The 18,531-nt window shown below is 40.4% G+C and overlaps 1 protein-coding gene across 1 annotated transcript in view; it reads left to right on the forward strand.

Moving 5' to 3' along the window:
• Positions 1-18,531, forward strand: part of LOC149214987 (beta-galactosidase 3-like) — a 189,852-nt gene that overhangs the window by 39,248 nt on the left and 132,073 nt on the right. The window lies entirely within an intron of this gene.

Genomic DNA, 18,531 nt, shown 5'->3' on the forward strand with positions numbered 1-18,531 from the left:
GTCTTGGTCTTGGTACTTATCAATTGAAGATCTAGAAGAAGAATTTTGATCGGGTTTTCCTCTCAAGAGGTGAGAGGTTTTGGCCCTGGCTGGAGAAGCCTACAAACTGTGTCACTTGTCTTTTATTATGCATATTGGTAATTGTCTTGATGAAATAACACATTAATAAGATAACAAACAAAAGACTATAAGTAAAAGTGAATCACAAGCAATTATCAAGCAAAGAAATTGTTAACTTTGAATGCTCGAGATTTCTGAACAAAAATGCTGTTGACAAACCTCCTATACATGGAGTTCATTTCATTCCTTAATTACAAAGCCTAGTCTTCTCATAGAAGGAGAAATTTCAAATGCTATATGAACGATCTCTAATATATCTCTATAGACCCATCACTATAAAGGATCATAAGATCGTTAGCTTGCTTTTCATGGTCACTCTTAGATATAATCATGACCTAGAGGACTCAATGTTATATGCAATAGGTTATGAAAGAACAAAAATTAGACCTACCTCTTCAACTTTACATGTTCATCCTTGCATAGATCCGGTCCTTTGCAACATAGATTATTTGCCTCTTCTTTAGTTGACATATATCGTTTTTCTCCAACAAAGGTACCTCAGATCTTTAACCATCGAGTTAGGATGCAAACCATAGATACTGTTTACAATGTTATTGCACATACATTTTATATCTTATCATAGTTCTTCCACAATGTTGACAAAATTACAGAGATGGTCCTTATATCTTCAGTACCTTCCACTATATACTAGTGTTGAAAATATCAGTATTGGCAAAATATCGGAGAGGGTCCAGAAAACATCTTATCGGCAATATCGGCGAAAATATCGGCAAGCATAAATTTTTTTTTTTCAAAATTTTAAACATCACTGATATTTTGTCGATATTTTCAAAATATCGCGATATTTTGCCGATATTTTGAAAATATTGTGATATTTTCAAAACAGAAAATATTGCGATATTTTCTCGGCGATATATCATTTTGTCGAAAATATCGCGATATTTTCAAATATTGCCGATATTATCAACAGTGCTATATACCATTGACAAAGTGATCTTTTGTATCCTTAGACCTTCAAACTTCCGTCCTTCTGATATATTATAGCGTAACGTCCCTCATGTTGGAAAATGTAACTAGTGTCAATCTTCATAATAAAATCAACTATTATTTATTTATTCATCTAACATGTTCTTCATGCTCGTTGAAGTGAAAAGTGTCGAAGTCATTAGCTACTAAGTCATGTCATGTTTGACACTGTATAAGAAAATGAAAAAGAATTGTGAATTTTTTTGTTCAAACAAGTCTAAAAGGTAGTTTCTCTCAGTCATGTCGGCTCTCTCAAGGCTCGGATATAATGGTAAAACTTAAGTCAAGAGCTCTTTTGGTGGCAAAAATAACAAGAGACAGAACCTAGAAATAAAAGGATAAAAGGAAAACAAGATATAGTGGAAAAACTATAATATAATTCCTCCTGATCTACTCTTGTAATGCGAAGGTTTGAACTTATTTGAAGGAGCCAAATAAAATGTCTGTTTGTGATCTAAAAAGGTCATAGTCTGCTATCTGAAGTGTGTAATCAAGAACCAAGATTATAGTCTACTACAAGACTGAAGTTCTGTGATTGGGCCGAGAAAAAAAGGAGCTATAATTCTATAACGGAGTCGAGAAGAAGAGGAGTTGTAGTTTCTGTGATTCTGTAACAGGGTTGAGAAGAAGAGGAGCTGTAGTTTTGTTACAGAACCGAGAAGTAGAGGAGGTGTAGTTTCTGCGATTCTGTAATAGGGTTGAGAAGAAGAGGAGTTGTAGTTTGTGACAAAACTGTGAAGAAGAGGAGTTATAGTTTCTGTGATTCTGTAATAGGGCTGAGAAGAAGAGGAGCTGTAGTTCTGTGGCAAGGCCAAGAAGAAGACTGTGACAAGTCCGAGAAGTTTTGAATATCCTTGAGTAGAAAGAAGGAAGCTGATCATATTGGTTTTTGATTAGAGAAGAGGGCTGACGTGGAACCTTAAGTGAATCTTTTTTTTTTTGGGTTGGATATCTCATTTTGAATTTGATAAGAAGAGGATTGTTGAGTTTTCCCCTATTGAGGGATTTTGCCCTGGCTTGAAAGCCTAAATCTCTGTGTCTCTCACTTCTTTGTGATCTTGGAAGAACAATTGTGTAATTGCTTGATGAAGAAAGAACACTAAAATAATTTTAAAAAGAAGATCAGATCTCACAAGTAATTACCAAGTAAGAAAAATTCTTTACCCTTGATTTTCTAACATGATATCAAAGCTAAGGTGAAGAAGAGACACTCTTACAAGACAAAGACAAGAAGATCATCATTGTAGCAACTCAAGAAGTTCATTTTTGCAATCATAACTGGAGATATTTCTTTTGTAGCAGCTCATCTCCATGTCATTATGTCTAATCCAATGGCATTTATGTGCAAGGAAAGCAATAAGCTAGAAGGAACATCCAACTTCAAGGCATGGAAAAAGAGAATTGACTTAGTCCTTAGAGAGAATAATGTCATGAAATTCGTTCAAGGAAAGGTTCCTACTCTAGATGAGAATAATGACTAGGAAATGGAGAAATATGAAAAAGGATAAATTAAGGTTCAAAGAATTCTCTTTGAGTCTATCAAAGATCTCCTTATCACTTTTGTATCAGAACTATCTACATCTAAAGAAGTCTATGATACCTTGGTAAATTTATATTCTGTCAATACAATAGGGCACATGATAGCCCTAAGAACTCAACTATATCAATCATAAATGTCAAAAGAAGACATAGCTTCTTTTTTCATGAAGCTATAAAAAATTAAGGATCAACTTCTAGAAGCTGGTGAGAAAATATTTGATTCAGAATTAATAACAGTGGCAATCAATGCCTTACCTAAAGAATGGGATGGTTTCGCAAAGAGCATCTGCGCAAGAAAAAAAGCTCCATCATTTATAGAGTTATGGTCTTAATGTTCGATAGAAGAATCCAAAATAAAGGCTAGGGCAACTCTCAAACTGTCGATGAAGTCTCTCAAGCCTTTGCAGCTAAGTCAAAGAAGAATTTTGATAAGAAAAAGAAGAACAAAAATAGAGACATGACCAAAGTCCAGTGCTTTGGCTGTTATGAATATAGACATTACAAATAAGATTGTCCTAAGAACCCAAATAACAACAAAAGAAGTCTGAAGCATTAATAGCTGAGGATGAGGAATCTTCTAAGAAGCATAAGGAAGATGTCAAAGACCTCTACTATTAAGAATGATGACTGATGCACCAGGGTTGTAACATAGAGTTTAGAGGATAGTCTAACATGCAGACATCTTTAGAATGTCGGTTTTCTCTCTCATAAGAATTACTAGAAAGGAGTATACAGTTTAGTTTACATAAAGCACAAGAATATTGCATACCTCCTAGAATTCAAGTTTGCAAGAAAAGAAGGTCGAGTTAATGTTCTAATCTGATCTGGCTGAATTATGGAGAAATGCTCATGAGAATTGTTGGGCCAAGTTCTGTGGTTACTTCTATGTTTAGGCCGAAATGTTACAATTGGTAAAGAGAGGGCTGAAGACCCTAGCTAAGGCTGGTTTGTACAATGATTGACATGACTAATCATTGTTAAAAGGGGATGTATTATGAAGGTGTTATGTACAGTGACAGTGATGTGATGAGCCACTATAGGAAGGTAGATTATCTACAAAGACTATGGAAAAGCCTTGTCTATGCTAGAAAAGTTGTTTGGTAAAGTCCCTAAGAGTTGAGGAATAAGAAAAAGCAACTAAAGGGTAGAATCATTGACTGATGTAAGTTGATTGGTAAGGAAGACGTACAAGCTTGATACTGTGAAGAGGACAACTTGATGAAGTCCTTGAAGACCACAAGTATAGGATAATGATCTGTTAAGAGGCAAAGTTGGACTTGCACCATAACTAGTCTTAAATGGCAAGAGGACTGGTAAGAGGAGAGCTACAATTACTAGTTGAGATAAGAGAGGTGTGATTGATTTTAAGCTTAGGCTTGTTGATGAAATTCTCCCTAGTTGAGAGGGAGTGAGCATGGATTTCTCCTCTAAGGTTGAGATGGAGAAGTTTGGACACTGGTTCTTAGTGTGTCATGTACTAGGCCAGTACTAGCAGCCGTAAGTCTAGTGCATGCATCATGAATAAGGAGAATGATGATTTGAATTAGCTTGGTTCTCCTTCTGTCAGGTACTGTGACGGATTCAGACTGATATCCTAAGTGAAGTACATGGATTGGATAAGAATCTAGGACAAACATTCTTGAGTTATGTGATGGATTAAGATGGAGATTCTAAGTCACATGGACTTGGATAAGAATGGTCTGATGGACAAACATTTCCTTGAGGGAAATGGTTCGGTGGTAGGTATACTCTAGGTGTCCTAGGTGGAGTATGTACCTTGGTGAGGCAGTATGGTGTCCTATGGAATGCCTCCCAGCATTGTGATTTGATCTTGTGAGAGATAGAGTGTACTTGTCAAGGCCTTGGTAATATGACAATGCTGACTACGATGATATTTTGATGCTTATAAATCTGGATCCCTTCTTATGTGAATATTTCAATTTGATATAGACCAGTTGAGTCAATATGAATACCTCCCTAGTTAAGAGGGAGTGTTGGAAAATGTAACTAGTGTCGGTCTTCATAATAAAAGAAATTATTATTTATTTCTTCATCTAGCATTTTCTTCATGCTCTTTGAAGTCAAAAGAGTCAAAGTCATTTACTACTAAGTCATGTCATGTTTGACATTGTATAAGAAAATGAAAAAGAATTGTAATTTTTGCTTCAAACGAGTCAAAAGGTGTAGCCGACTCTCTCTATTAGTCATGTCGACTTGGATGTCTAATGGGAGCCCATTGAACAACTATTTAAAACTTCTAGTTGAGCTCTTTTGGTGGCACAAGCAAGAACACGACATTCGACCTCTGAAATAAAAGAAGAAGCCGAGATACAATGGAGAAACTACAATAGAATTCCTCCTGATATACTCTTGTAATACGAAGGTCTGAACATATCTGAAGGAGCCGAAATAAAATGTTTGTTTGTGATCTAAAAAATTTGTAGTCTGCTATCTGAAGTGTGTAATCAAGAACCAAGATTATAGTCTACTACAAGATCGAAGTTATGTGATTGGGCCGAAAAAAGGAGCTATAATTCTGTAATAGAGCCAAGAAGAAGAGGAGTCGTAGTTTCTGTGATTCTTTAACAGGGCTGAGAAGAAGAGGAGTTGTAGTTCTGTGACAAAATCGAGAAGAAGGGGAGCTGTAGTTCTGTGACAGAATTGAGAAGAAAAGGAGTTGTAGTTTTTGTGATTCTGTAATAGGGGTGAGAAGAAGGGGAGTTGTAGTTTTGTGACAAAACCGAGAAGAAGAGAGCTGTAGAGCTGTGATGTAATCGAGAAGAAGAGGAGTTGTAGTTGTGTAACAAGGCCAAGAAGAAGACTATGACAAGTCTGAGAAGTTTGAATATCCTTGAGCAGAAAGAAGGAAGTTGATCATCTTGGTTTTTGACTAAAGAAGAGGCCTAACATAGAACCTTAAGTGAATCTTTGTTTTTGGGTTGGATATCTCATTTTGAATTTGATATGAAGAGGATTCTTGGGTTTTACCCTATTGAGGGGTTTTGCCCTGTATTAAAAGCCTAAATCTCCGTGTCTCTCACTTCTTTGTGGTCTTGGAAGAAGAAATTGCGTAATTGCTTAATGAAGAAAGAACACTAAAATAATAATAAAAAGAAGATCAGATTGGGTAAGAAAATCTCTTTACCCTTGATTTTCTAACACCTCATGTACAAGCATTGTCACAAAAACATATAAGAGGTAAAGACATATATTGTCATAATGTAGAGGCACAGAACATTGCTCAAGTTGCCATAGAAAGTATTCTCAGATTCTTCTATAGAGAAATTTGTGAACATAGAAATTTTCTCTGTCATGAGCAACTTGCGTTTCTACACAATTCGTATCTTTGTCACAGAGAATTCAGATCATCATCACACATAGTTCTATTCTTCTATCACACCAAAGAGTATCACCACAGATTCAGATTGCTTCACAGATTTGTATTTTTTCAGAGTATCACTACAGGTTCAGACTGTTCATAATTTCTACCACACTTTTGGATTTGCTTCAAGATCAGGTTTAGCTTTGGCAAGGCTTCAAAGCGTCTCCGAGACTCTTCATATCTTTACAATAAATACTTAAGAAATATTAATGATAGGTACAATATCATCCAAGTTCACTCATCAATCTAGGGCTACTACACTTGAAGACTCCAAATTGTTGATATTCTAGTGCAATTAGGGTTAACACAATATTGTTGAAATTCTGATAATTACCCTTGATGTAGACCTTTTTGTGAAAATTTCTAAACTGAAACTCTATCACTGCAACAACTGATTTATTTCATCTACTTTTTATTCTTAATAAGTTATTTACAAAATTCCTTCAGCAAATATTAAAATAAATTCTACTGTAGTTATCACACAATTACCCGGAGAAAAAAATACATGCACAAGAATCAATCACATCAACACAATTATTTTTGGACAATTGTCTCAGGAAAAACCCAATGCGGCAAAACCGGTGTAGCAGATGAGGGCTTTATTAATCTTCAACAACAATTGCTTTTACAAGGAATGATTTTACAGAGAAACTGAAAGAAAACACCTGAGACTTTCCCCATGAGACCATCTGACACTTTGGAGACCCTGCTCCCACTTCTGCGTCACCCTTGCATCACTCTGATTGACCCAGCGTGGCTTTGAGGGGCTCTGCGTCCCTCTGCATCAGCTTGTGTAGGCTCTACGTCTCTCCTCTGGACTGCGTCTCTCTTTCTGCTCTGTCTTCCACAGCTCCTGTGTCACCTCCTCCTCCATCACTGTCTACTGCTGAAGCCCTCCTCTTCCTCCATCCTGCAAGTCCCTCTGAAATCGATCTCCTCTTCCTTGAGAATCGAATTTCCTTGAGATACTGAGTATCTGCCGGTGTGTCTTCAAATGACCCTCAAGTCTTCTCTTATACTTTTCCTGTTGATGAATCCACCACCGAGATTAAGTCCCTAATCAATGGCTAAGATTAAACAGATTTGATTTTTGTCTCTTAGAAGCTTCTCATCCTTATCTTTATTAATACCCATTAATATTTTTATTTTCCTAAGTTTAGTCTTAGGAACCCATTAAAAATATTAATTATTTTAGTAACTCCTCATCTCAATGGAATTTCCCAAAACGATTTCTGGGTCTTGGAGATCTCATGTGCCTTAGCCTCCCCTCCAAATTTCAAAGCTAGAGCACATCCGATGCTACCAAAATTCAACACTTCCTCTTAGTGAGGAATGTGCTCTAGCAATGTTTCACTATAGAAACATCACTTTGATCTTCTACATCGGTACCTGTGTTGATGCTTGGCTTGCTGCCTCACATCCCCTACACTGCTGCCCATGACATTGCCACTGCCACTGCTGCTCTTGTACTCTAGCTCTCGATACTTATCCATTATTGAAATGGATTCTTTACCATCCCCATCTTCTCCCTGAAATGAACAAACTTTGTTCTTCCTAGAGCCTTGGTGAGGATGTCTACCACTTGCTCTCCTGTAGGAGTGTACCTCAATTGTACTGCCCCTCGTTGGACACAATCTCTGACAAAGTGACACTTGATATCAATGTGCTTTGGCCGATCATGATAAATTGGATTCTCAGAGAGCTTGATGCAACTCTGATTATCACACATGATCCTAGTCTATTCCATCCTTCTGTCGGTGTGTCTTCAAATGATCCTCAAGTCTTCTCTTATACTTTTCCTGTTGATGAATCCACCACCGAGATTAAGTCCCTAATCAATGGGTAAGATTAAAACAGACTTGATCTTCGTCTCTTAGAAGCTTCTCATCCTTATCTTTATTAATACCCATTAATATTTTTATTTTCCTAAGTTTAGTCTTAGGAACCCATTAAAAATATTAATTATTTTAATAACTCCTCATCTCGATGGAATTTCCCAAAACGATTTCTGGGTCTTGGAGATCTCATGTGCCTTAGCCTCTCCTCCAAATTTCAAGGCTAGAGCACATCCGATGCTAGCAAAAATCAACACTTCCTCTTAGTGAGGAATGTGCTCTAGCCATGTTTCACTATAGAAACATCACATTGATCTTCCACATCGATACCTGTGCTGATGCTTGGCTTGCTGCCTCACATTCGCTGCACTACTTCCCATGACACTGCCACTGCCACTGCTGCTCCTGTACTCTAGCTCCTGATACTTATCCATTATTAAAATGGATTCTTTCCCATCCCCATCTTCTCCTTGAAATGAACAAACTTTGTTCTTCCTAGAGCCTTGGTGAGGATGTCTACCACCTGCTCTCCTATAGGAGTGTACCTCAATTGTACTGCCCCTCGTTGGACACAGTCTCTGACAAAGTGACACTTGTTATCAATGTGCTTCGACCGATCATGAAATACTAGATTCTCAGAGAGCTTGATGCAACTCTGATTATCACACATGATCATAGTCTCTTCCATCCTTCTGCTGAATAGATTCACAAGCAGTTTCCTAAGCCATATGGCTTCGCACGAAGCTGTACTAGCTGCCATATATTCTGTTTCAGCTGATCTCAGAGCCACAGATTTATGTTTCCTATTGCACCAGGAGGTTATTCCTAATCCAATGTTGAAAAAATACCCAGTTGTACTTTTCTGATCTACTGAACTTCCAGCCCAATCTGCGTCAGTGAACCCACTCAGCTTGATGTCATTGCCTCTAGTGTACAATAGTCCATGCTCGACTGTTCCTTGTATATACCTGAGAACATGTTTGGCTGCTGCCCAATGCGCCCTCTTAGGTTCTACAATGAATTGACTGAGGGTGTTGACAACGTAACAAATGTCTGGCTTGCTATTGACTAGATACATTAGGGACCCTATAAGCTGTCTGTACACGGTGGGATCAACATCTTTGTTTTCTGATGCATCAATCTTCTTCCAGTCAGTGATCATTGGAGTAGCCATAGGTCTACAGTTCTGCACCTTGAATCTCTTCAAGGTTTCGATAGCATATCTCCCTTGTCCCAAGAAGATCTCACCCTTCTACTACCAAACTTCCAACCCCAAAAAATAACGCATCTGTCCCAAATCCTTCATGTCGAATTTTGTGGCTAGGTTCTTCTTGCAGTCTTTGATGAGCTTGGATGATCCTGTCAGGAAGAGATCATCCACATATAACACTAGGATTAGAGGCTCATTCTCTACAACCAGATATTAGAGATTAGGGTCTGCATCACTCTTGACGAACCCCATCTTCTGCAAGTAGCCATCAATTCGACTGTACCATGCCCTAGGTGCCTGTTTCAACCCATACAAGGCTTTCTTTAATCTGCATACATGAGATTTCTTCTCATGTGTCTCAAAACCTTCTGGTTGTTTGATGTATACTTCCTCTTCTATTACCCCGTTCAAGAATGCCGTCTTGACATCCATCTGATGAATCTCCTACCACAGTTGCGTTGCAAGAGATATCAGGGTCCTAATAGAAGTATACTTGGCTAATGGGGTGAAGGTTTTTTTGTAGTCTATCCCTTCCTTTTAAGCATACCCCTTAGCCACGAACCTGGCTTTGTATTTCTCTACACTCTTATCTGCAACATATTTAACCTTTTATATCCATCTCGAACCTACCATTGATATGTCCTAAGGCTTAGGTACCACTTCCTAGACATCATTCACCATTATAGAGTTGTATTCCTCCACCATAGCATCCACCCATACTTGATGCTGAATGACCTCTTGATAACTATTAGGTTCCCCAACCTCATCTACTAAGGCCTGATATCTGTCTGGCTGCCTTTGCTGCGTTTACTATTCTTGGGTGCACAAATGAAGTCTTCTGCATCCCGTAGAATCCGTCGGAGTTCCGAGCTCATTCATCCACTAGTAGTAGGCACATCTATCAACTCCTCTTCTTCCTGAGATTCTTCTTATTCTGAAGCCTTGTCTTCAGGAAGATTTCTTGTACTAGTTTCCGCTGGTTGAAGTGGTCTGACCAACGTTTCGTCTTTCAACTGCTCCTCGGAAGGCATTTCTCGGGATTTTCTGAAAGCTCTATCCTCCATGAACTTTACATCTCGCCGGACTACTACCTTCGTCCTCCGTGGAAGATAGACTCTATATGCCTTAGCATTCTCGCTATATCCCACAAGATATCCTTTCTTCGGGTATACGACAATATGCTAAACTCCCAAATATCCTGAAATGATTGACTTTAGGTGTCTTCCGAGTGAAGACCTTCTCTGGAGTGATTTTGCCCAATGCCCTGTGAGGAGTCATGTTTTGGACAGACACTGTCGTCCTGCATGCTTCTACCGACAGGAATTTAGGCATATCTTGATCATACAACATTGCTCTAGTTGCTTCCACAATAGTCTTGTTTTTCCTTTCTGCTACTCCATTCTGCTCCGGGTTGTAGGGAGCTGTCCACTCTCTTCTGATGCCTTCCTTAGCGCAAAAATCGGTGACGTCCTTGTCAACATACTCTCCACCATTGTTCGAGCGCAACACTTTTATCTTCTTTCTTGTCAGATTCTCCACTAGAGCCTTAAACTCTTTGAATCGATTGAAAACCTCATCCTTGGTTTTCAGAAAGTAGATCGAAGTCTTCTTGGAATGGTCATCGATGAAGGTGATGAAGTATTTGGTACCATTAAGAGATTTTGTGGACATTGGTCTACAAATATTTGAGTGTATCAATCCTAGCACACTCTTCGCCCTATTGTTACTTTTGGAAAACACAACTTTGTCATACTTGCCCAGAGCGCACCCTTTACATACATCATCCCGTTCTGTATTTAGTTCTGGAACTCCTGATACCGTTCTCTTTAGAATTCTCAGAGCCCCATGGTGTAAGTGTCCCATTCTTTTGTGCCATAGCTCATTCAAGTCTTTGTCTCCATTACTGCCTATCAGTGCCATTGGTGATTCTAGCTGTAACCTATACAACCTATTACTTCAGATTCCAACCTAAGCCTTCTTTTTCCAACTTGGGTGTTTCACATATACTTTCTCCTTAATGAAGAAAATGTCATAGCCCTTGTTTTGAAGTTGAGATATGGAAAGTAAGTTCATCCCCAATCCTGGCATGTTGAATTTTCTAAGTCCACCTGTTAGAAAATTAATCTGTATTCCGCTGGTTTATTTCTTCTACTTGTATTTTGAACAAGTTATTTAAAACATTTAAATACCGAAATAAACACAATATAGTCACAGCATCTACATATCATCAACTGAAAGAAGACAAACACACAAGTGACACCGTTATCTTTGGACAAGTGCCCCCGGAAAAACCCAATGTGGGAAAACCAGTGCAACTATTCTGAGGGTTTATTATTATGCAATATTTCCTTGAGTACAATTGGGTGTCTAACCGGCTCACCTGACAGAGAAAAGTACACGACAATAATACCTCTATATTCGGAAACATGTATTCAGAAAACTTGTCCTATGAAACCTTCTCCGGTGACTCCGAAGCTCAGCACTGGACCTTCTGGCCTTTGCGTTAGCCTCCTGCTGACCTGCGTCAGCCCCAAGACCCTCTATGTCAGCCTCTAAGGCACTATGCAACCTCTGGGACCCTCTGTGTCACTCCAACAGCCTCTGCGTGGATGACGCAGTCCCTTTGGCCTCTACGCTGTCTCTACTGGGCTTTGCTTGGCCTGAACTGGCTGCTATTTTCGCTCTCTCTGCTTCTGCGCTGGTCTCTCAGTACTGTCTCTACCTCTCTATCCAGTAGTCACTCCCCCTCGCTGTTGATCACTGATTCACTTTTGCTTAGCAACCCCGCTCTAGCAAAATGAATGACTGATCACTTTGGTGTGTTCTTCAACTGACCCTCAAGCCTCCTCTTATACTTTTCTCGTTGGTCCTTCAACGACCGAGATTAAATCGCTAATCAACGGTTAAGATTAGATTTGGCTTGATCCATGACTTTTAGAACCTTCTAACCCAATTTTATATTAATACTCATTAATATTTTATTTTTCTTAAGTTTAGACTTAGGAACTCCATTAAAAATATTAATTATTTTAATATCTCCCATACTAGGTACAATCTGTCCAAACCATTTATGGGTCTTGGAGATCTCATGTGCCTTAGCCTCTCCACCAATTTTCATGGCTAAAGCACAATCGATGCTACCCCAATTCAACACTCCCTCTTAGCGAGGATTGTTCTCTAGTAATACTCCTCACTGAGCATCACTCTAATTATTCAACACTAGTACCTGTGTTGATGTTAGGCCTCACCGCCCAACATTGTCTGCACTGCTGCATCCTGTACTACTGCCAATGGCTCTGCCACTGCCACCACTGCATCCGTACGACAACTTCCTCTGCATCCGTGCTTCTGTTGGTTCATTCTCCCAACACTGCATCTGCTCTAAATCCCCTCTCATCATGCTGCATCGTGTTAGTAGTAACTGGTACTACACTGCAACTTAGTTATCGAGAAGTAAGTAATTGATCCACCCAACTTTTGACATCCCTGTCAGGCTAGAAATACTCCCGATGCTAAAGCTCTCTTTGCTGCTGACAAGTGCTCCCACTACTGACCTCTGCGCTGCTGCAACAACTCCCTGCATCTCGCACCGTTGCACACCTCTCTGTGCCATCCTGCACTGATGCAACACTCTATGCCTCTCGCACTGTTGCAGCCTGCTAGCCTCACGCTGCCCGGGGACTCCTGCACTGTAGCACTCTCTGCCACTTCATACGCATCCGTCTCTAGTGACCTCTGCCAGTCCTGCTACTCTCTATTCGGGGCTCCCGTAGCAAGGTATAATACAAGAGGTTGGGTACCTCAAGGATCTTGCCCCTCATCGCCTGTAGTCCTCCTGGCTACAGCTTGATGTTTCCCCACTTCTTCTCATGTGGCACATGAGCACTCATGGCACAATCATCATCCTCCTTGACTTCTTTCTCTGCCTTCGCTGGTGCTGCCTTAGACTCAGAAGCCTCTCCCTTGTTCTCCTTCCTCGGACACTGGTTGGCATAGTGACCTAGTTCCCCACAGTGGAAGCACTTGACCTTAGAAAGGTCCTTCTTCTTCTTCTTCTTCTCCTACTTTCCTGCAAATGCCAGAGCCGCATCCTCTTCCTCTTCCTTCTTGATCCTGATCCCTTTGCTGCTACTTCTTGTCTTGGTCAGCCATCTGATCTCTTTTTGACGAAGAGCCGCCCACAATTCCCAATCTAGAAGACTCGCTCTGCCTAGTATGCTATGGACAAATGTCTCCCACTCCTCGAAGAATGCGTTAAGTGAGGTCCTCACCATCAACTCCTGATCCGACATGGCCCCTATGGAAGTCAGTTGGTCATGAATCTCCTTCAACTGCCCGAGGAAGACATCTATCTGCTCTTCCTTGTGCATCTGGTATGACCTTAGCTAATTCTCCAAGAGCATCTTCCTCTGCACGGAAGTATCCTGGTACAATGTCTTCAAAGTGTCCCACATCTCCTTTGTCGTTTCCTTCTCGGCAATATGTTGGACCACATGATCCTTGACCCCATCAAGGAGATACACTTTGCCTTAGCCATTGCCTCCTCGTACCTTTCATTAGCTATCGGGTCAACAGGGATAGCCATTACTCTCAAGGCGAAACCCTTGATACGATGTTTGTCTAGAATGGACAAGATCTTGGCCTTCTAGACCACAAAGTTGGACGCTTCGTCCAACCTGTCCTGATCTCTCAGCCCATTCACAGCCATCTCTCTGCTCTTCTCTATCAACTCCTCTGAGTCTCTCTACTTCCTGCCTCGAAGTTTTCGGTTCGACTCCTGCTGAGTCTCTCCACTTCCCGTTTGGAAGTTCTCGGTTCAACTCCTCCGAGTCTCTCTACTTCCCATTTGGAAATTCGCTTCTGGACTCCCTCTAAGTCCCGATTTCCATCCTGGAAATCCTTCTGCCAATCGTCAAGTTGCCCCTCTTTGATTGCCTGAGCAACTGCAACACTGATCCGGATTCCTTGGCTAGAAATCCGCCTTGGTAGCAACTCCTTCTACCTTGGTTTTGCCCTGTTAGGTACTGTTCTGACCACAATACCCCACCAACTTCACTCCCTCAAACTGCCCACAACTTCCTTTGCCCCAACATCTAAAGGATTGAGGACTGGCAAAAACAACTCTCTCATCCAACTGCATCAAACCTCTTGGCCTCTGCATGACCCTGTTTCTGCCCTCCTCAGCCTCTGCGCTGGCCTCTCTCAGGCCCAGACTGATGACATAGTCCCTTTGCGTCAACCCTTCCTCTGTCGCTTTTGCAAGGATCAACTACTGTCACTCGGGACAACTGATTTTGCTGCAAATTCTCTACTCAACTGATGCCTTCAGCATTCCTGTTATCTGCAACCACGCTTTGATACAATGTTGAATTTTCTAAGTCTACCCATTAGAAAATTAATCTGTATTCTGCTGGTTTATTTTTTCTACTTGTAAATTTTGAACAAGTTACTTAAAACATTTAAATAACGAAATAAACATAATACAACCACAACATCTATAGATTATCAGCGGAAAGAAAACAAACACACAAGTGACACCTTTATTTTTGGACAAATGTCCCTTGAAAAACCCAATGTGGGAAAATCGATGCAGCTATTCGGATGGTTTGTTATTATGCAGTATTTCCTTGAGTACAACTGGGTTCCTAACCGGCTCACCCGACAGAGAAGAGTACACGGCAGCAAGACCTCTATATTCGGAAACAGGTATTCAGAAAACCTGTCCCACAAAACCCTCTCCGACGAATTTGAAGCTCAGCGCTGGCCCTTCTGGCGTCAGCCTCTTGCTGACCTGCGTCAGCCCCAGGACCCTCTATGTCAGCCCTCTGAGGCACTGTGCATCCTCTGGGACCCTTTGCATCACTCCAGCAGCGTCTGCGAGGATAACGCTGTCCCTCTGGCATCTGCGCTGTCTCTGTTGGGCTCTGCGTGACTTGAATTGGTTGCTGCTCTCACTCTCTCTGCTTCTGCGCTGGTCTCTCTGTACTGTCTCTGCCTCTCTGTCTAGTACTCACTGCCCCTTGCTGCTGATCTTTAATTCACTTTTGCTTAGCAACCCCGCTCTAGCAAAATGAATGACTGATCACTCTAGTGTATTCTCCAAATAACCCTCAAGCCTTCTTTTATACTTTTCCTGTTGGTCCTTCAACGGCCGAGATTAATCTCTAGTCAACAACTAAGATTAGATTTGGCTTGATCCATGACTTTTGGAACCTTCTAACCCAGTTTACATTAATACCCATTAATATTTTATTTTTCCTTAGTTTAGATTTAGGAACTCCATTAAAAATATTAATTATTTTAATATCTCCCAAACCGGGTGCAATCTATCCAAACCATTTCTGGGTCTTGGAGATCTCATGCGCTTTAGCCTCTCCGCCAATTTTCATGGCTAGAGCACATCTGATGCTACCCCAAATCAACATGGCGCATGCAACACATTGGTTGCCCGAAGTCTTTCTCCTGCTTCGGTTTGAAAAACTATGGTACCTCTTCCTACTGGAGTACACTTTGCCCTATTCCCCATGATGATCTGGAAAGTCTTTCTTTCTTCCTGATAATTGGAAAAACATTCTCGGATTCCTGTCATATGTTAGAAAGCTCCACTATCTATATACCAAACCTCTGAAGAGGCGGAGTTTGCAAGGCAAGCGGCTTCTTCTTCCAATCTGGAATCTAACATCGAATATTCGTCTCTTGTGCATTCTTCTGGAAATCTGTGTGAGTCCCCTTTAGTGGATGCCTCTGCATCATGCTCTTGACCCATAATCGATTTTCCTTTCCTGTTGTCGGATCTCTTCTCTGATACCATGTGAAGATTTGTAAACTGAAATTCTATCACTGCAACAACTGATTTATTTCACCTACTTATTATTCTCAATAAGTTATTTATGAAATTCCTTCAACAAATATTAAAATAGATTCTACTACAGTTATCAGACAATTACCCAGAGAAAAAAAATACATTTACAAGAATCAATCACCTCAATAGAATAATTTTTGGACAATTGTCCCCAGAAAAACCCAATGCGGGAAAACCAATGTAGCAGATGAGGGCTTTATTAATCTTCAACAACAATTGCCTTTACAAGGAATGATTTTACAGAGAAATTGAAAGAAAACACCTGAGACTTTCCCTCTTAGACCATTTGACACTTTGGAGACCTTGCTCCCACTTCTGCGTCACTTTGATTGACCAACGTGGCTCTGAGTAGCTATGCGTCCCTCTGCGTCAGCCTGCGTAGGCTCTGTGTCTCTCTTTTTGCTTTGTCTTCCACTGCCCCTGCGTCACCTCCTCCTTGATCACTGCCTGCTACTGAAGCCCTCCTCTTCCTCCACCCTGCAACTCCCTCTAAAATTGATCTCCTCTTCCTTGAGAATCGAATTTCCTTGAGATACCGAGTATCTGCTGGTGTGTCTTCAAATGACCCTCAAGTTGTCTCTTATACTTTTCCTATTGATGAATCAATGGCTGAGATTAAGTTCCTATTCAATGGCTAAGAATAAAACAGACTTGATCTTCATCTCTTAGAAGCGTCCCATCCTTATCTTTATTAATACCCATTCATATTTTTATTTTCCTAAGTTTAGACTTAGGAACCCATTAAAAATATTAATTATTTTAATAACTCCTCATCTGGATGGAATTTCCCAATGATTTCTAGGTCTTGGAGATTTCACGTGCCTTAGCCTTTCCTCCAAATTTCAAGGCTAGAGCACATCTGATGCTACCAAAAATCAAAACTTTTAACTTGTTTCAATATATCTTTCAACAATTATACTTTAGAAGTTCAACAATAAAGAATAGGCTAACAATAGAGATCACAATGCATAATAGAGAGACAAGATTTACCCTAGGAGAACCCACTGTCAGGAAAGAACCCAACAACCTTTTCAATAGAGAAATTCTTCTTGTTTAATGAGAGACATACCTAGACCTATGGTCAAACCTGGTCTTCTCCTCCAAGTCATGTCACCCAAATTTGATGCTGCACTTTGCTCTTGATCTAGCACTTCCAAAATTTTGACCCTCCTGCAATATCGGTTGACCAAAAATTTCGGCCCTCCTGTAATACTAGTTGCCCCAGAATTTTGGCCTTGCAATAGTTTCCCCAGTAACCTAGAAAATTTTGCCCCCTGTCAACAACTACCATAGAAACTACGAATCAGAGAGAGAGAGATTCCTTCACACATGCAAGTTGCTAGAGAGAGATGTTGATTTGGGATAGCATCAGATGTGCTCTAAGCCTCAAATTTTGCAGGGAGGCTTGGGCACATGTACTCCAAAGAACCCAGAAAGCATTTTGGGAAATTCCACCCAGAAGTGATCTTATTAAAATAACTAATATTTTTAATGGAGTTCCTAAGTCTAAACTTAGGAAAATTAAAATATTAATGGGTATTAACCTAATCAGGGGTGAAACTTAAAAAAAATGACACGAATCAAGCCAAAACGATCTTGAGCCTTTGATTAAGATTTAATCTAGGCCGTTGGTTGTCCAAAAGGAAGATATAAGAAGGGGCTTGAGGGTCATTTGGAAAACACACTGAGAGATCAAGGAAAACAATTTTTTGAAGTGAGTAGTTCTCAAGAGGAAAAATTGATTGAGGAGGTTTCTTGCGGCAGAGGGGCAGTGAGAATTCGAAAGAAGACATTTCCGGAGAGTACGAGGCAGAGGGAGAACATAAAGACGTCCAGAGGAAGGGTGACGCTGGCCCATGAAGACGCAGCACAATCCTTGAGGGGAAGTTGAGTTTCCTGCTAAAGGAAGTCGAAATTTAGTTGTCGAAAGCCGAGGTGTGAGTCCGGGAGGCAGAAGGTCGATTTCTCAGCTAGCAGAGGATCCAGAGGAGAGGCAACATAATACCTAGGAGGGGTGACACAGAAACTATTGGGAGTTATGCAGTTTTGTGCAGAGGCCATGTAGAGGGTGACGCAGAGCCTCCAATTCAGTAGCATCAGTCACTGATTCTCCAGTGACAGGGTGAGACCATTTCCCCAGTCTTTTGTTTAGTTTTCTCTTTGTATCGGATTGCTAGTTGAGCATCCTAGAATTGTACTCAGATTTTCTCGTGCATAATAATAAAACCCTCAAAGTTGCTGCAACAATTTTCCTGCATTGGGTTTTTCCAGGGACTATTGCCCAAAAATAACGGTGTCCTATGTGTTTCTATTTTCCTTACTCAGTTTCTATGTTTCATAATCATATTTAAATTGGTGTAGGCTGCTTCAGTAATTTACTTCAATGTTTCAAGAAGAAATTTGAAATAATATGTAATGTAATTTACAATCTAGGTGAAGTAGATTCAGTTGGTTGCAGTAGGATTCCTGAGATTGTTAGATCTAGGAATTTTCACAAGAGATAGGAGAGAGAAAAATTCGGCCTTCTTCTTCGTCCTTGTTGTCCTTCGCTTACTTTCTTAGAAACTATCTTGAGAGAGGAATTCAAATTTCCCAA

This window comes from Pinus tabuliformis, chromosome 1_1 (assembly GCF_031772625.1).
Source record: "Pinus tabuliformis cultivar Carrire ecotype Pingquan chromosome 1_1, CPIR1, whole genome shotgun sequence".
Lineage (NCBI taxonomy): Eukaryota > Viridiplantae > Streptophyta > Pinopsida > Pinales > Pinaceae > Pinus > Pinus tabuliformis.